This window comes from Camelus dromedarius, chromosome 5 (assembly GCF_036321535.1).
Source record: "Camelus dromedarius isolate mCamDro1 chromosome 5, mCamDro1.pat, whole genome shotgun sequence".
NCBI classification, from domain to species: domain Eukaryota; kingdom Metazoa; phylum Chordata; class Mammalia; order Artiodactyla; family Camelidae; genus Camelus; species Camelus dromedarius.
In genome coordinates, this window is record NC_087440.1 from 63461712 (window position 1) to 63482130 (window position 20419).

The 20419-nt window shown below is 40.2% G+C and overlaps 1 non-coding gene across 1 annotated transcript; it reads right to left on the reverse strand.

The window, feature by feature from the left end:
* Positions 1-11871: 11871 nt before the first annotated feature.
* TRNAS-AGA (transfer RNA serine (anticodon AGA)) lies at positions 11872-11944 on the reverse strand. Its single transcript has one exon. It is a non-coding gene; the product is annotated as a tRNA-Ser (tRNA).
* Between the last annotated feature and the right edge of the window lie 8475 nt (positions 11945-20419).

The following is a 20419-nucleotide window of genomic DNA, read 5'->3' on the forward strand; positions in this document are numbered from 1 at the left end:
TTCAAGAGCTTTCCATACATTATCCTGTTTGATCTTCACAACCCTGTGATGAAAGCAGGACCAGTACCCTATTACTCCCACATTACATTTAGGGATCAAAATCAGAAAGCTTGAGTGACTCAATTACACATTAAAAGATTTTTAATTAAAAGATTTCAGGTTATGTCATCTTACCAGTTACTCAGGGTGTCATTTAATCTCACTTATAGAGATATTGTCAGATGAGTAGACCCTCTTTAATAGCCATCCACATCCACCAAACAAGTAGCGTTAGACAGTGTGACCAGGATGGCCTTGATTAAAGATCGTATTTAATGGAGCCTTAAACTGTGTCCAAATAGCTTTTCCCCAAAGCAGCTGGATGGCTTCTCTGTGAAGCACTCTCTCTTCGAGTGAACCAGTTTGCTACAATTTCATGCCTGACTCACAGACTCTGCTTGCCTCATCAGGTGTGAATCAGATAAATTAAAGGAATAACTAAATTCATTTTGCACATGGTTCCAAGTCAATAGGCTCAAAGTGAGTGCCTGTATTTTACTCACACTTATCCCACAAGAGTAACGGGCTTTGGGGGTCTCTGTTTTCCTTGCTGTAAGGTTGCCCTTTATACTATGGTCTAGAAACCATCAGTGTCTAGTAGTCACATTCAGCGTTAAGTATACAAACATTGTGCCAAGTGCTTCCAAAGGAAGCAACCAATCTTTAATGTTTCCTAGGGAAGAAAGAAACCCTAATGAGATGTACGCTGTATATAACTGTCACTTTTCTGAAATATTAGCAAACAGAAATAACATGTTCTCCTTGAGTGTCAATTTTCCTCTGGACCAAAGACTAAAGAAAGCTACACTGAAAGCTCAAATAGTATAGGCTTGCTGTGAAAAAAGCACAGGTCTCTAGGATGAGAAATCAGCCTTTTCTCTCCTCCCTCCTGGCTCTAGTGAGCCATCCAGCCTCAGAAGGAGCTCCTTCTGTGGGGAGAGAGAAATAGCTCAGTGGCAGAGCCCACACTTAGCATGCAGGAGGTCCTGGGTTCAATCCCCAGTACCTCCATTAAAAAAAGAGAGAGAGAGAGAGAAATAAAGAATGCGTTAAAATTAATAATAACAAGGAGGATTTCTGTGAGATGATCAAGGCAAGCTCGCCTCAGGAGGTGCAGCTGTGCTCTGGGTGAGAACAAGAACCACAGGTTTGCTCCCTGAAGAGCTGGTGCATATTAGAAGGAGGTAGGAACATCACCATCCTTTTTTGCTCTTGACAGGTATTACCAGAGTTATTTGCCAAAAGGACAGAGCACCGGTTCCAAATAAGTCTTTCAGGCTGAGATAGCACAGAGCTCATGATCTGATTAGAGACTGAAAGCCACCAGGGTGATAGCTGCTGAGCGGGCCTCCCACGGCCCTGCATCACTCTTTCAGAGGCTGTCCGCCCACACGCCTTCCCAAGTACCTCCATCCATCAAGTGTCTCGGGTATATTTGTGAGGCTCAAATGCCCAGAAACTTTTTAGGTCTTATTTTGTCAGAGCTTTCATCAGATAAATCATACTTGATCATTCTCTACTTCTTTAAATTCTCTTTTTTTCTCTGCATCTGACACTCTACTCTCATGGTTTTTTCCTGCTGTTCTGACAACCTGTTCTCAGTGTTTCATCCATACCTCCTCCCCTCACTAACTTTCAAACAGTGGTGTTCCAGGAGTGCATTCTTTTCTCTATGCAGACTTTCTCCTAGGTGATCGCATTCATTCATCATTGAAATGTTATCTATATACCACTGTGCCAAAAAATTATCCAGAGATGCTTCTTCTGGAGTTCTAGATTTCTTTATCCAACCACTTTTCTATTATCTTTACCTTAAATGTCTCGAAAGCTCCTCAAATTTAATGAAAACAAAACTGAAGTCTTGACCACCCCCCCAAAAAAGATCTTAGACTTTCTGCACACATTTTCATCAAGGGCAGACAGCCATCTATTCCAGGACAATCACTTCTGGTAACGGTGGACTAGATAAATCAGATCAACTATTTCACTGAGAACAACTACAAAAACTGGGAAAATAGTTCTACATGTTTGAGGGTCTCAGAGAACAAACATGGCAGTGAATATACTTATGAGGCCAAGATCCAAGGAAAGAAAGAAGCCCAGAGAAATAAGCCTAGCTTTGGGGACTACTTTTTTCCTAGGGAGATCTTCCAGTTCATTTAGAGATAGCTGAGAGGCAGAGAAACTGAGCAAAGCTTTCAATAAAGTGAAAAGACAAAGGGACAGAAAATAAGAGTTTGGAGCCTATTAAGGAAAGGAACCCTCTTAAATTCCCAAGAATTTGAGGTTTGATTTGGGACCCTATAGTAGTCAGTTCTCCAGAGAAACAGGATCAATAGGATGTGGAGAGAGAGAGAGTGGGGAAGAGAACGAGAGAGAGAGAGATTGATTTAGTTTAAGGAATTGGCTCATACAACTGTAGGGGCTGGCAAGTTGGACATCTGTAGGGCAGGCCAACAGACAGGAGACCCAAGGAAGAGCTGATGCTGCAGCTCAAGTCAAAAGACAGTCTGGAGATAGAATGCCCTCTTCCTCAGGGAACTGCAGTCTTTTTCTCTTAAGGCCTTCAACTGATTGGATGAGACCCACCCACTTTGTGGAAGATAATCTGCTTTACTTGAAGTCTACTGATTTAAATGTAAATTTATCTTAAAAATACCATTACAGTGACATCTAGACTAGTGTTTGACCAAATATCTAGGTGCAGAGGCCTCCCCAGGTTGATACATCAAATCAACCATCACAGATCACAGACTGCTGATGATCCAAGAACCACACTTTGAATAGCACTAGTCTTAAGATTGTTGCATTACAGTTGACCCTTGGACAATGTAGGTTTGAACTGTGAGGGCCCAATTATATGCAGATTTTTTTCAGTAAATATATACTACAGTACTACATGATCAGAAGTTAGTTGAATGCACAGATGTGGAGCTGCATATGTGGAGGGTTGACTATAAGTTATACTTGGATTTTTGACTGCACAGAGGATTGATGCTCCTAACCCCTGGGTTGTTCAAGGGTCAACTGTATTTGGTATTAGGAAAAAGTATTAATTTATATTAGACATTGGTAAGTCAAGGATACATAATATAGTCTCTAGGATAACCAGTAGAAGCACAGTAAAATAATGTTTAACTTGGGATAATAAAAAAAAATCTAAAACAAAAGAGAGAAAAAATAATATAGAATAGGTGAAATAAATAAAAAGCAAACACTAAGATGGTAGATTTAGCCCCACATATATCGGTTATTACCTTCAATGTAAATAAACTAAATATTTCAATTAAAAGAGAAAGATTAATAGGACAGATTTATATATATATATATATATATATATATAGTGCTTAAAGACACGCACTTAAATGTAATATAGGACAAAAGCAAGAGGATAAAAAAGATATACCATGAAAATACTAACCAAAAAAACTACAACCTATACTGCTATCAGATAAATAAGACTTTAGAACAAGAAACATTATTAGAGTTAAAGAACATTGCATAATAATAAAAAGGTCAATACACCAGGAAGATACAATAATCCTGCATTTGCTTGTACCTTGTAACATAGCTTCAAAACATATAAAGAGAAAAAGTACAGAAAGAGAAATCTGTAAATCCACAATTACAGTGGAAGAGTTTAACATAGCTATCTCATGGCTAGAACAAGCAGTCAAAAAACGCAGTAAGGACATAAAAGATCTAAACAATATAATTCAGTTTTTCCTGATGGACGTATATACAGGCCACTGTAATAAATGACTGCAGAATATAAATGTGTTTCAAGGACACATGGAACATTTGCCAAAATTGCCGTATTCAGAGCCATAAAGCAAGTCTCAACATATTTTAAAATCAAAATCATATCTGAGTATGTTCTTTGGTTTCAGTGGAATTAGGCTGAATAGAAAATCCATATATTTGGAAATTGAGGTAAATTTCTAAATACCTATGGACCAAGGAAGAAATCACAAAGAAAATTATATAACCAGTAATAACCCAATGATTTTTTAAAATACGTATTCAAACCACACTTCTATGAAAACGTGTAGCCCTAAAGGCATACAAAAGAAGAAATGCACTAAATAATCCACTTCAAAAAGTTAGAAAAAGAACACAAAGTTCAGTCCAAAGAAAAGAGAAAGAAGAAAATAACAAAGATAAGAACACACATTCGTGAAAAAGAAAACAGACGTATAGTAGACAGATGTATATAGTAGACAGGATCATCCAAGAAAACAGGGGGTTTGCTGAAAAGACTAACATGGTGATAAACTCCTTCAAAAAACAGTGCAAATCATTCATATCAGGAATGAAAAAGGGGATATCAGTGTACATCCTACAAACAATGAAAGAATAATAATGCTATTATTTTTTAAACTACATGCCAATGCACTTCAAAATTTAGATGAGTTAGGTAAGTATATTCCATAAAACACACACACAACTTAGCAAAATTAAAATTCACTTAATTCATTGTTTAAAAACCTCCCCACAAAGAAACTTACAGGGCTGGATGGTTTCACTTCACTGTGAATTCTACAAAATATTTCAAGGAGAAACAATGCCAATTTTCCCACATATTCTTCCAAAAAAAAGAAATGATCACTCTTCAATTCACTTAAGGCCAGAACAATCTTAGGAGAGAGGGTCTAACTCAGTGGTAGAGTGCAAACTTAGCATGTACAAAGTCCTGGGTTCGATCCCCAGTACCATTAAAAAAAAAAAAAATATATATATATATATATATATATATATATATATATATATTCCACTTTGCTGTCAGGCTTTCTTTTTTAAAATCATGTTTGTTGAATTTTATGACTTCCTTTTCCACATCTATTGTGATGATCCTAGGATTCATCCCCTTTATTTTATTAATGGAGCAGATTGCATTGAATGAAGTGAGAGGAAAGGAGGCAGAGCACAACCATTGAAGGAATGACAGCAACTGAGGACAGGAGAAATCGGTTAAAACCAAGATGGCGGGAGACTGGATATATATAAACCTAATTGCCTCCCCCTCCAAGAAAATTAAAATAAAAGAATAATCTTAATATGAAAACTGGAGGAGGACATTACAAGAAAGGAGTATTATAGGAATATTAGAGGCTTATGACATTGATTTTTTTTTTAATTTTAAACAAATTCTAGTAAATCAAATCTGGCAATGTGTGAAAAAGTTTATCAAAACCAAGCTGGAAATGCAAAAAATGCAGAGATGGGTTTGTTGAGACAGAATAGGTTCTTGCCTCGTGCAGGAAAGAATTCAAGAACAAGGCACGGTAAAGTGAAAGCAAGTTTATTAAGAAAGATACACACTCCTTTGACAGAGCGGTCTGTCTCACTCAGAAAGGAAAACAGCTTAGGAGATACACACTCCATAGGCAGAATGTGGGCCATCTCAGAAAGGTAAGGAGAGAAGCTGAGAGGTGTGGGGTGTTTAGTTTAAAGTAAAAGTAGATGCACACTCTATAGACAGAGTGTGGGCCGTCTCAGAAGGCAAGAGAGAGAGCAAGGTGTGGACTTGTTAGGTTTTATGGGCTCAGTAATTTCACATGCTAATGAGTAGGAGGATTATTCCAACTACTCTGGGGAAGGGGCCAGGATTTCCAGGAAACACACCCCCCACCCACTTTTTTACCTTTTATGGTCAGCCTAGGAACTGTCATAGCGCCTGTGGGTGTGCCATGAAGCTCAAGTTCTACTAGAAGTCCAGTCTTCCGCCATCTTGTTTCTAACCGATTTCTCCTGTCCTCAGTTGCTGTCATTCCTTCAATGGTTGTGCTCTGCCTCCTTTCCTCCCACTTCATTCAATGCAATCTGCTCCATTAATAAAATAAAGGGGATGAATCCTAGGATCATCACAATAGATGTGGAAAAGGAAGTCATAAAATTCAACAAACATGATTTTAAAAAAGAAAGCCTGACAGCAAAGTGGAAATAGAAATTAACACCCTTTATCTGATAAAGAGTACCTACAAAAAAACTAAAACTTAGGTCCTTAATCATCCACTCTAGGGCCACTCGTCTTCCAGTCTTCCGCATCTCAGTAGAATGCCGTCATCCATCCATTGCTAAAGCCAAATAAACATCTGAAAGTTATTATTTAGAGTTCATTCTCTCTGTCTCCCACCAGCCTCATATCCAATCCATTGTCAGTCTACTGATTGTACTTTCAAATATTTCCAGAGTTCATGCACTGTTTTCCATCTCTCTCATTACCTCTCTGGGCTACTGCCATCTCTCCCCCACCTTACTACCATAGACTTACAACTGGTCTCCCTGTTTCTATTGGTGCCTCCTCCAAACCATTATCCAAATCCACTTGACAAACAGAGTGATATTCTTAAAGCATCAATCAGATTATATCACTGCCTATTTAACAACTCCCTAAAGTGATTGGGGAAGAAAAGTCCGAAATCATTATCGGCTTCAACATACCTCCATGCCTCATCCTAGCATCACTGTGCACCTCACCCACTGCGTTGCGTGGCCTCTTTCAGTTCTTGGCATTTGCCTCTTCAGCACTGCTCCCTCTGTTTGTGTTTTCCTCCACACTTCTCACCTGGCCACCTGAGCGCCCTATCATTTTCTTTCTTAGAAGCCTATACTTTACCTTCAGAAATTTTATCATAATTTACAAGTCTGTATTCTTTTTTTTCTTTTACGTCTTAAATTTCTGTCTTCTTCATCACACTGTAAGTTTCACAAAGGCAGGAATCATGACTGTTTTGTTCCCTTCTGTTTCATCTCTATCTTAGTGCCTAGCACATCCTAAGGATTCCATGAAACATTGCTGAAATAACGAATGAATAAATGAATGAATGCTCATATTCCAAGTATATTAAAAGTGTGTGCAACTTTTTTAGTAAATTTCTTCCAGCATGTATAGTTTGAGACACCATTGTTAGTAACTGTGACTGTAAGCTGTTGCTGGCATATAACCTTGAGCTTCCAGACAAACCTTGAAGCAAATGAGCACTGTCTCACTTAGACCCCTGCAATTAATTCTAACTCCTAAAAAAAAAAAAAAAAAAAAAAAAAAAAACCTTATCTACTGACACTAGGATTTGCTATGCGTGGATCTTACGGGAAGTTACTGCAAACAGGCATAAAAGTAACCAAAGGCAACACATCAAGAGTTAAAAGCTTTTATTCAGCTACAAATACAGTTTTCTAGCTGAGCAGACTTCAAAAACCTTCATTTTCGTGGTAAGCAAACAACGTTCCTAAAATAAAATAAAATGTGCAGCCAGTGATATTTATTTACAAATGCCCTATGACTACCTTCTGAGAAATGCTAAATGATGGTAAAACTTCAAAAGGCATCAGCACGACCAACACCATCTTTTTGTCAAAAAATATTTTCATCTTCATGTGATAACCCCAGCAAAACAATCTTTATTTATCTTGCGACTAATCACCAACTTCAGAGTGATGCAAAATTAATTTGGTTATGCCTCATTTTTAATACCTGCAAAAGGTGGCTACTAATGCCACATGAAAATGGAATCTGTAGAGACCCCGCGTTCCTAATGACGGGGTCAACTCCTTCATTATCCCAGACAGAGAAGAAATAAAATTTTCGTTTTTCTTCATTGGTTGAAACACATGGCCAGACCCTGTACCACGACTGGAACCAGTGCTTTCTAGGATTAAACCAAAATGGAAATCAACAGGCTGATCATCTGACGCAAAAAGGTAGTCAACTTCATCTTAAAGACAGGGGGCAAGAAGCATCCACTGTCTACATCCTTACCTGAAGAAAACATGAAGAGTCCAAATTATCCAGCTGTGGATTTGAGGGCACTTAGGGCTCCAGAAGCAGCAGCAACTGGTGAGGAGGATGAGGGCTTTGCACCCTCATGGTGATGAGTTCAACCCCAGCTCCTTCACATGCAAATTGTGTGACCCTAGGCAAGTTATCAAACCTCACTCAGCTCCAATTTCTTCAACAACAGATGAAAGATAACAATGCTATCTCAAACATTTTCTTTGAGAAATTAGAGATTGTCTATGCAAAATACATGGCACACAGTAGGAGTTCAATAAATGGTCATTATTCAGTCCCATAGATATTGGCCTTTTCTTCTATTCCTCTTTTGTTAAAAATAATTGAAGGAAAATAGGAAGTAGCAAAAGGTATTCTTAAATACTAACATTCCTCCTGGGGATGTATAGTACTGCCAGAAAACCCAAACCATCAAAAAAGGTGTGTGAAACATTGCTGGTCCCCAGGACTTTGTTATCTCGGATTCCCAAATTAACATTATCTAAGAAACCGAGGGACATCAGATCTGTATTACATTGAGAATAATTTTCAGAACCCAAGGGATAAGGGACAGAAAGGAAGGGAGGAGGGGAAAGAGATGAGAATAAAAGGGAGGGGAAGGGAAGACATGAAAGAAAGAAAAGAAAGAAAAAAACCAACTCGATCTGGATTAAAGTTTGTTTATTAACAGAACGATAGGGGACCGTCTTCTCCTTTCTGCTGTGTTCCCTGTGAAGGTAAAGACTGCAGCCACTCTGTTCACTTCTGTATGCCCCGTAGCTAGCACAGTGCCTGGACTATCATAGGTATTTAATAAACAATTGTGGAATGTACAAATAGATAAATGAATGAGTGCTGCGTGTGTGTCTGGAATCATAAATATTTACCCTGCTTCCAAGAACCTGAAAACACAAAAGAGTGATTTTATGCATTGACTTTGGGTATTTGGAACTGGAATTTCAGATATGAGTGTCCCCAGGTTTGCAGCTAGTGGCTGTCACTTAACCATCTCTCTGGCCCTGCAAAATGGCCTTTTCAAATAAAGAGCTGAAGGTCCTGTGGGGTGGCCTCAATTTCAGTTCTCTCTCTACCAGTGTTCTGAGTTGTCTTATAATAGAGTTTCTGGTGCTAGATATTAAAATGCAGAAAGAACTGTTTAGAGACTCTGAGTTGTATACCCCCCCAAAAAAAAAAGAATCAAAGATAGAGCTGAGCAGTTAGAAATCAGTCAATACAGTGTCTGCTCTCATTACTGAGAAATGCTTAATCCCATTATTCAGTTTTGGGAAAGAACAGGAGGCGTGTAGTGAAATTCAATAGAGATAAAATATACAGCTTCGAGTTACCAGCAGATAGGGTAATGTCAAAATTACCAATTTCAAAGTAAGTTTACCTGTCAATAATTATAACTAATCAAAACACTGTAAGAATATTTTTGGTATATTGCATATCAACATTTTTTAGTCTATTAAATACAAGTCAAATGCCCCATCAAATATAGAAAGGCTACAGAAATTTCACCTGGTTGATATAAACCACCAGACTTACAACTGAGGACTTTTTCTAGAACAATTCATGTAAACCCACTACTACCAAAACACAGCTATGAGGATTAAATTTAACTATGTGTGAAAAGGTGTTTTGCAACATTATACTTTTTTTTTTTTCTCAGAAGGATATGAGACATTTCTGTTTCTCTCTCAGCCAGTTTGCATGTTAACATGTGATGAAATCACCTTCCATTTTTACCTGCCTTCCTATGAAAGGCAAGATTTTTCTTCTTTCCTTCTTAAACTAAAGAAACTGTGAAAAAGCAATCTAATCCCATTCCAAGCCACCATATTTCAGAAATGAAGTGATTTATGGGTGGTAATTGCATTACAAAAAGTTGATACATCATTTGGGCATTATTCAGTGAAAAAGGTATAGTATGTTGCTGCTGTTACTAAGCCCCAAAGACCCATTGATCAAGAATATAAAGATCAACCACTTGTTTTGTTAAGTAATTAACTCTTCCCCATAGCTCCCATTCAGCCTTAGAATGATCCTGTTACTCATTGGAATGAGGGTCCCCAGCAATACATTGAAAAGGGCTACTAAAAGGTGATGCCAATGAATTGCCAAAAGTAACTGTCATTTTGTAATCACATTACTATCTAATTTGCTGCCACTAGATCATTAAAGTGCTGATTATGCATCTCTGCTTTAATGTATTAATAAAAAGAAGCAATCATGCATTTATTGCCTTTATAATTCCTGAGATAATTATACAACAGGCTGAAGGTACATTTCTTCTGTGATGCAGCAAACTTAGCAACCACATTGGAGGCTCCAATAGTTAAGAAATTAATATGCCAGAACTATTAGAACTATACCCAAATAGTCTCAGCTTCTTCATTCAGTGTGCCAGAGGGACGTTCTGTGGAATGAAATTGTGAGGAAGTAAGAACTTGCCCCTGTAAGATAATCTGTTCCATTCTATGTCAAGTAAGAGTCAAGTAGAAAGAAAACCTTGTTCAGGAACAAGAAAATAGTTTCCAGGTTGGTTTGTAGGTTATGTGTTCCTGAATGGGCATGTGGTCCAGGAGAGGTTGCATTTCTAGGCTGCCAATGAGCCACTTCCATCTTGAGGAAGTCCCTTTCCTGCCTGAGGAGAGGTTAAAGCCTTTCTACAGCGTGGAGAAGGAAGCTGGGGGATGAAATGGCAGTCTGGAGACGTTCTTCAGGTTTGCCTTCATTATTGTTCTTGAAATTTGGTAAATTCCCAGCTCATAAGTCTCTTCCTTAACATAAATATCGTGAACAAAAAATACTGCAAACCATGTCAGTAAACAGAGAATGCTGAAGCCATCAAGTCATCAGTGGCTGCCACCACCCCCCAGTGAAGACAAGCCTGCAGCCCAGCCTCTGCAGCCACTCACAATGGTGCACTCGGAGGGGACTCAGAATAAGAAAGGACAGGATACTGGCCCTAGATAGCGAGGTGCTTGTCAAAGGAATGAATTCAGTGGGCCCAAATGTTTGCTTCCTCCCATGCATAGAAAAGCTCTAAATTCTTTAGTTTGAGATGTCTGGTTTTCTTCAGTTAACAAGTAATGTTTTAATGTTCCAACTACCTGATCTTTGTTGTAAAACTCCTATATATCCTAGCTCCTCCCCTACCTCTTCAGAGCAGTCCCTCAGAGCGATCTGGGAGGCTGTCATCCCAGGCTGAGTCCTCAGAATTGTCCACCAAATAAAACATAATTCTCAACCTTTAGGTTGTGCATTTATTCAGTCAACAACATAAAACCCATTTTGCAGATAAATAGAGATAACTTAAGGAGTCTCTATTTTGAATTGTCTGTTCTATTTTTAATATAAATGAGTTTCAATCCAATTTAAGTGTACTTTTTTATCCAAAAAGTTATGATAGTGCATGTTTTTTGTCCACACTTCTCCATATTTGCTACATTTAAGACTGAAGTGATAGTATTAAGTGCTCCCTGTAGCTACACATGTGGCAGAAGGATTCCCCAGAACATTGTAGCCATTCTCTTTTCTCATAAAAGATTCTGTGCAAATTGCTTCTCCAGTTGTCCTTCTCCAGTTATTCCTTTATTCATTCCTGACATTGTTCTAGTGCAGAGGTCAACAAACTACAGCCCCAAAGCCAATCCAACCCACTATCTGTTTTCGTAAATAAAGTTTTATTGGAACACAGCCATATCCAATGGTTTACATATTGTCTCTGTCGGCTTCGCTTGGCGGCAGCAGAGTTGAGTAGTGGCAACAGAGACAGCATCACCCACAAAGCCTAACATATTTTCTATCTGGTCTTTTACAGAGAAAGTTTGCCACCCCTTTTCTAGTGGGGTTTTTTCATCTGACTAGTACAGAATCTCCTTCCCCCAAATAAAGACTTTCATTCTTACATTGCTTAGTGTTTTTCTTTTCTGCTGCCTATGTAGTTCTTCTTTTTTTTTTTTTAAAGTATTTGCATTTCTTTTTTTTATGATTTTTTTTGAGGGAGGGAGGTAATGAGTTCTAATTATTTATTTTTAATTTGTTTTTTTAAATGGAGGTACTGGGAATTAAACCCAGGACCTCATGCATTCTAAGCACGCACTATACCACTGAGCTATACCTTCCCTGGCCCTGATAGTTACAGCAGCTTCTTTAACTTCTGAAAAGTTAAATTACAGCATCATCTTTAACTTCTGAAATTTAACTCTCTGGAACATTTCATCCACACACTCCCTGGTTGCTTTGAGAACACTTCCCCCAAGGACAATCACCAAGGTGTTTGATAATGTCTCCTTTTTGATCTGTAGCCTGGTAAGGAATCACCCTCTGAGTGCATCTAAAAAGTTCATTCATCCTTTCAAGTAACATACATTTGACAAAGGTCTTTGTTACGTGCTCGGCACTGGTGCCGAGATGCAAAATTCCATAAATAAGACACGGTCCCTCCCTACCTACCTAGAAACTCACAATCTGGCAGGGAAGACCTCATACACTTGAGGGTATTATTGTTGTTGTAATTGCTGTTTGTTTTAACACTGTCTTAGTTACATGCTAAGAACTAGGTAAAGAGCTTTACACATACTAACTCATTTAATCCTTGTAACAATCCTATGAGGAAAATGATATTATCCTCATTTTACAGATAATGAAAACTTAGGTATGAATAAGAGAATTTAATGTAAGATAGGATTATAGCAATGGTTTAGTAATTTGCCCAAGGTCACACATTTATTAAGTAGCAGAACTAGGATTTGAATCCAAGTAGTCTGGCTCTAGAGTCCCAAGTCCTAACCTCTTAGCCAGTGTTATCATTTATTTTCTCTGTCCATGACCTGAGAGGAGACACCCTAACATGGGACACCCCTGAATTCTCCATCGCGTAACACACAGAATTTATGCTGTTGTTGAATTAAACAAAAAATGCACAACGTGAGAGCTGTGAGTTTCAGTTTTATTAAGGACCTTACTGAGACTACAACCAGGAAGACAACGTCTCAGATGGCTCTGAGGAACTGCTCCAAAGAGTTGGGGGAGGAGCCAGGATAGACATGACCTTTTTTTGGCTAGAAATTACCTGTAGTCAGGGATACATCTTGGTAAAAGATTACTGCTAATCACAAAGAAACCAGATATTTCAAGTGAATGATTTTAGTGCTTATCTATATATTTGGGAAGATGCAAGAATTTGGGGTCATTGAGAGCCTTCCTGAGATGTGCATCTTAGCTATCTAGGGGCCCATTTACCTAGAACACAGACTGCTTCTTCCTCTCGGGGTGCACTTGAGGTCAGTGGCAGTAGTGGCTGGTGACGCATCCTTGTAGAACCGGGCGGCAACATGTTCCTTGCTCTACGCCCGTGCAGACTCACACCCACTCCCCAGCAGCAGCCTGCTTCGCTTTTCAGGAAGATGGGTGAGCGCCTGCACCTTCAGATTCCTAGTGCCTGGCCATCTGGGGACATTCTCATTTCCCAGATAATGGCTCTCTTATCAAACTAGAGCCTCAGGGGAAGAAAAACAAAAGTTGATTTAACTCCTCTGAGGTGGGAGGGGGAGGATTACTATCCTTTAGCAAAACTGATGGCAGCCACTCCTGACTTCTAGGGGAGAGGTGGGTCTTCTCCAGAGACCATTCTTTAGTTTAAAAAATCTTTTGATGCATCTTAATAGGGTGTTTTTATTTGGGGCTTGATTTTGGTTCACTTTTTAAATTTTTTGGTGTTATTATAGGCCCCTGACTGTAAATGGAGAGGAGTGTGTGAGGCAGTGAGAGTAGAACTGCTCTGCATAATTAAGTGAAGAAAATTTTGAGGGCACCCCAGAGAGAGAAGATTAAAGGACTTGAAGTGATTGAAAATGGAGGAAGTATGAGGGCACCTGGAGATAGAAGGGGGCCCAAGAAGATGTCCAGGCACTGGGGCCATCCGAAGAGAAGACTAGGCAGGGAGAAATCCCCGGGAGGGAGATGGGCACCGGTCTTTAGGGCTGTGATGCCTGACACCAAGTTTAAAGTTGTTTGCTGTGCTACGTGACCCTGGGAGAAGGCAACAGCTCGGAGGAGACAGGAGCAGTGACAGGTGGGGGAGGATCAGGGGAGCAAGGCTGATTATAGAAACAGCCTCCTAATAAAAAGCATGATCAGGATTGGAAAGGAAGAAGTAAATCTATCTCTATTCACAGACAACATGCTCTCAAACATAGAAAAGCCTAAGGAATCCACGCTAAAACTATCAGAACTAATCAAAAAATTCTACAAGGTTGCAAAATATAAGATCAATATATAAAATATCAATTGTATTTCTATACACTGGTAATAAATCAAACATGACATTAAGCAAACAATTCCATTTGTAATAACAACAAAAGAAAAAAAAACACTGACGAATAAATTTAACAAAAAAGTGCAAGACCTATATATACATTACCTTGTGTGTAAACACATCATCATTGAAAAAAATTAAAGACATAAATAGAAAGACATCCTATGTAGATGGATGGGAAGACAATATTGTTAAGATGACAATTTGCCTCAAATTAATCTATAGACTCAATGCAATCCCTATAAAATTCCTCCCCTTTTCACAGAAATTGACAAGTTAATCCTAAAACTCACACAGAAATGCCAGGGACACAATAGCCAAAACAATTCTAAAAAAACAATAAAGTTGGAGGGGACTAGGACTTCCTGATTTCAAAACTGACTACAAAGCCATAGTAATCAAGACAGTGTGCTATTGACATAAGGATAGATATATCGAGCAAGAGAATAGGATTAAGAGACCAAAAATAATCCATACACCTACGGTCAGCTGATTTTCATTAAGGGGAGAGAATTCAATGGGGAAGGATAATCTTTTCAATAAATGGTGCTAGGACATGCAACAGAGTGAATCTGGGTCCTCTCTCATACCATACACAAAAATTAACCCAAAATGGTGGAAAGGCCCAAATGTAGTAGCCAAACTATAAAACTCTTTGAAGAAAACATAGGCATAAATATTCACGACTTGAGACAAGGCAATGGTTTCTTAGACATGACACCAAAAGAACACGCAACAAAAGTTAAAAATAGATAAATCAGAGTTCACGAAAATTGAAAACTTTGGTGTTTCAAAGGATAGCATCAAGAAAGTGAAAAACAAGCCCACAGAATCGGAGAAAATTTTTGCAAATTAGGCATCTGACAAACGGCTTGTATAAAGAATATAGAAACAATTCATAACTCAGCAATAAAAATCCAATCCTATCGAAAAATGGTCAAATAATTTTGCTATTTTTTCCAAAGAAGATGCACAAAAGACCAACATACACATGAAAAGATGCCCAACAATAGTATTCATTAGGGAAATGAAAATCAAAACCACAAAGATATAATTCTCATCTACTAGGATAACTGTATCAAAAAGATGGACAATACATGCTGGGGAGGATGTGGAGAAATCAAAACCCTCATATATTGCTGGTGAGAATACAAAGTTATGCAGCTACTTTGGAAAACAGGATGAGAGTTCCTCAAAAAGTTAAACACAAAGGTACAATATGGTCTTGCAATTCCACTCCTAGATAGATACCCAAGAGAACTGAGAACATATGTCCACACAAAAACATGTACATGAATGTTCACGGTGGCATTATTGCTTTTGGCTAAAACATAGAAACATCTCAAATGTGCATCAGCTAATGAATGGATAAGCCAAATGTGGTGTATCCAAACCACAGAATATTATTCACCAATGAGAAGGAATGAAGTTACAACCTTAATAGATGTACCTTAAAAATGGATGAACCTTAAAAACACTATGCTGAGCTAAAGAAGCCAGACACAAAAGGCCACATATTGTGTGATTCCATTCATAGGAAACATCCAGAATAGGCAAACCCGTGGAAACAGAAAGTAGAATGGTGGTTGCCAGGGGCTGGGCGGAGGGAATAATGAAAAGTGACTGCTGATGAGTATGAGGTTTCTTTTTGGAATGATGAAAATGTTCTGGAATTAGATTGTAGTGATGGCTGCACAACTTTGAAATATGCTAAAAACCACCACAGTATACAACATTATAAGCCTGAATTATATGATAGGTGAATTATGCCTCAATTTAATAGTATTTTTAAAGCCTCCTTTTTACCAAATATGACCAAAAGAAGGTGACCCTACTGAAAAGGGAGGGAAGGAGTTGGCAGGGGAGGAAACGACCACATTCCTTGAGGAAGATCCTAAAAAAGAGGTTTTGTTTTTTTTTTTTAAATTCTAAAGAATTAAAGGTGGTTTCTCAGGCATTCATTTTTGAAGATCTGCACCAAATCGCAATTTCATCTCAGCTAGAAAGTGGTTTCAGACTGTTCTGATCGAAAAGAAAAGAAAAAGAGACTTCCAAAGTGACGAGCTGTGGGCAGATGTTTTCGGCTTTTCAGTGTTACAGGAGTTCAAAGGAGGTGTGCGTAGGATTCTCTGGCTGCAGAAAAGCCTTTGATCTCATAAGACTAGAAATCTCAGAAAGAGCAGGTTGAGAGTGTACTTGGGCCTGAGAGCCAGCCCCAGCTGGAAGTCACCCAACCAAGTGGATGGGGGCACAGCGCTGGGCAGGCCCAAGGTCTGGGAAGAGGGATTCCCGGGCAAGGCTGCCCCTCCCACCCCCGCCCAACCGCCCTCCAGGGACCCACACTGGGACCCATGTTCAGTACACGATGGTGCAGACCACGTCAGTGCCTCAGTGGGACTGTGGCAGAGCCTCTCCAAGACCTGTGATATGGTTCATCTATAATTTGAGCAAATAGGGGAAAACAAAGTGTTCCTTCCAGTTGGATCCCTTGGCCCCCTAGTTTGCAGTTCTCTTCATGAGAACTTAGTTTCCAGAATGCTATGTTAAGGGTGTTTACAATTCAGGGAATGTCAAGTTTAGCAAAATGCATTTTCCCTGGTTTCTGTGTCAACACCAAGCCCAGCAGCCTGAACACTCCTCCACTTGTGCTCCCAATAAAGTAAATAAAATCCCCACTGAGATGGTCTTTCCAATACAGGGATTGCATATATGATGGCTCCCTGGCAGAGAAAAGAATGAAAAACCAGCAAGTTGTTAGATTTGGCTGGAAGCAGGGCTCCCCCTGCTTAAGAATATTTCCCATATACTCTCTACCAGGCAGAAATTCGCTTTGCCCACAGGTACAGAGAGGGTTATGGTTGCTGCCTGCCCTCCCCTCTGTGCCATTTGTTTTCATCTGATCACCAACTGATTGAACAGTCTCTTAGCTTGGGGCTGAAGCCAGAAAGAGAAGAAAAAGAGGCCACACGGGAAGAAATAAGACCCACTGGGGTCAAAATGTGCTGCTAACCTTGTGAGACCAGTCAGGGCTCCACAGGGCTTCAGGCGTCATTCTTCCTGAAGCGAAGGGTGGACATAAAGGAGGGAGCAGTTAAAGGGAGAGAACAGCAGAAACCATGGTCAGTGGGGTAGGGACAGAAGAGGCAGAAGACCTGGGAAACAGCCCAGAAGACTCCCACCCCCACGCCAGACACACACACACACACACACACACACACACTCACACACACACTCACACACACACACACACACACACTCACACACACACACACACTCACACACACACACACACTCACACACACACTCACACACACCCCTCCTACGCGCAGCCAGGCCGGACGCCTCTTTCTCACAAAAGCAAAAGCAAGAGGCAGCTAGATCAATGGCATAACACCAGAACACAAGTCTGAAAGCCCAGCCCTAGGAAAGGTACCCCCAACTCCTGCCTCTCCTTCAGGGAGCAGCACCACTCACCATGGACAGGGCAGCTCAGTGTCTTACCTGTGGCTCAGCCAGAAAAACAGCGAGGGCCATGTCTCCAGCTGTCTCCTCCTCAGGCTGTTAGCGGGGCCTTAACGGGACCCATTGTGGGGCCCAAGGCTTGGGTGGGATCTCGTCTACCACCCAAGAAAGACTTCTCAGTGGAGGCAGAGGGACAGTGCACATAGTTGCTTTATTGCTTGACGAGGGAAGAGGAAAGTGCTGGAGCAGGAAGCTATCAGCGCCAAGATGGCCGATGGAGACAGCTCCAGCCCCGGGTTGAGCCACGAGGTTTTTATTGGAGGCTTCTGCCATCATGTCCTCTTTCTGGATGTGCTGAAGCCAGTTACCTTCTTTGAGTCCCATTATGGGCTTTTTCAGTTGTCATGGCAATCATCAACTGTCATGGCTCCAGCAGGTATGTCATTTAGCATGCTAATGCATTACCATGAGTGTAGAATGAGGCTCCATTTCCATTGGACGTCAAATCCTCCACCATCTTGGACCAGTTGGTTCTAACTGGTTCTTGGTTTGTTTTTTTGTTTTTGTCTTTCTGTTTTGCAGCTTCCTCCTGAAACCTTGATGAAAGTAATGGGTTTCTATGCAAGGGAGTGGCAGGGGTATGATCACCAGGAGAAGGGACTGACTGCATAGGTTCCAGCCTCCTACTTTTGGGTACCTGCAAAACCACCTCCTGTTAATGTTGCAGACTTTTGGCTCCAGTTCTGAAATCAAACAGTCCCAAGTTCAAATCTCAGTTCTTCTAACGAGCCAAATGACCTCAGGAAATTATCTTCTCAAAAACATCTAAGAGGAGCTGTCAGGTAAGCATATGGATGGTATGGGTTTGGAGCTGAGGGAGCCAGACCAAAGACATAAACTTGAAAGTCAGCTGTTGCTGGAGGTAATTGAAGTTTAGGTGAGACTGCCCCGACAGAGCTCAAAATGGTTAGAGAGTTCAGGACTCTTGGTGAAAATTACCAAAATCTTGGAAATGGGCAAGAGAGATGATTGAGCACTAGGCATTGTCCAGCGGACCCTCCAGGGATTATCTGACTCTGTAGAGCTGTGCACCTTTGATTGCCTTCCTATTAACCAGGCTATTATACAACTTTCTAGGAGTAGAGGTTAATTTGTAGAAATAAGAGGTTAATTTATAGAAAACTGATAGCAATGCAAATGATTGTTGTCCATAGCAAGGTGAATGAATTTTGTCCCAATAGAGATACAATTGATTTTTATCCTGTAGAAAAGATGCCCCCAAGAATTACATTTTTTTGTTCTATAGGATATTAACCATTTGTTATCTATTAGCAAATTTATTTCAGTATTCCTGAGTACAGATGTCTGCTCTTCGAATTCTCCTTGAACTTGATTCTAACACCTTCCTGGTTTTTTCATTAACTAATGGGTTACAAGAAATTTTTGATGTGTTTCTCTTCCATTTATGTGAGGGTCTTGATTTTGCCTTTCTGAAAATGATACTTTAACAGGACCAAGCCCTTGAGGAAGGCCAGCAGATGGTGGAGGAGCATGATCTTATAAAGGAGGGAAGGAGAAAGCAGCCAGTGAAGCAGGGAAAGGAGCAGGAGGGTCTGGTAAGTCAAGGTAAGACACGTGGTTTGAAAACAAGGAGTCAGCAACTAAAGCCAAGGGGTATTTCATTCATTTTCATCTCACTTGACCACATGACCTCATGTAACACACAGCCTCCTGCTGCTGCCTGCACCAACTGTTCCTCCCACCAGATGTGAGGCAACCTTTTCTAAACCACTCAAAGTACAGGATGTCTTGTTACTCCTTTCTCCAGACCTGCTCGTCTGACATTTACATAACCGAGGGAGCCTACTCATGCGTTCAGTGTAGAACAAAGAACATTTACTTCAAGGTGATTTTCTGTTCCCAACTTGACTGAATCAAGTGGCACTAGGAAAATTAAAAAGGAAAAAGCCCTCATATTTAATCTGCCGTGTACCTCTTTAAATGGAGTATGTATAACTGCTACGCTGACATCCTGAGAGGTTATCCCACCACCTTAACATCCTTGGAAGACAACCAGTTGGGAAATTTGATCGTCCCCTTCATTTCCAATCACAGATGGGAAAACTGAAAAGAATTACACAGCTGTGTCTGAACATGTGTGAGGTGCTCAGTCCCTCAATCCTGCTCCTACTCCTTATGTGAACTTGGGATCTCAATAAACCCAAATTCCCCCTCTTTTTCTCCTGCTCTGACCTTCAGGGAGATTGCATATATCATGGCAACAGTCTTCCCCTGTCGTTTTCCAACTTCTACAACCTGTAGAAAGCAGGAGCAGGACGTGGAAAAACCATTGAAATCCAACCAACAGGGTTTTTTTTTTTTTTAATAGCCAACTCCTCCAGATTCGCTCTAACCTTTAAAAAGCAGAAGCCACAGGGAGCAGTTGAAGATGCTCTCACTTTTTTTTTTTTTCATCCTCATTTGTCCAGGTTGAAGGAAAACCCTCCAACCGCCAGCAGGCATCATTACTCTTCATGCGTTGAGCACCCAATAGACAGATCAGCCTCCTGAATTGGGTGCCCTACTGCACCACCTGCTACGATCTTTCCAGGTGCACCGGCAAATGACACTTTAGCTAACAAGCCTGAAGTTTGTCTGCTCATCAGAAGGGTGCTTTAACAAATTACCCATTTGTCTAGAACTGGAGGCATCTGCAGTCACTGGCATCCCAGATGGTCCTGCTTTTCAGTATTACAGATTCTAGGGGAGGAACCTGACAGCACGGTAGCTCCCTTTCCAGCATCCACCTTCTCGCCTGC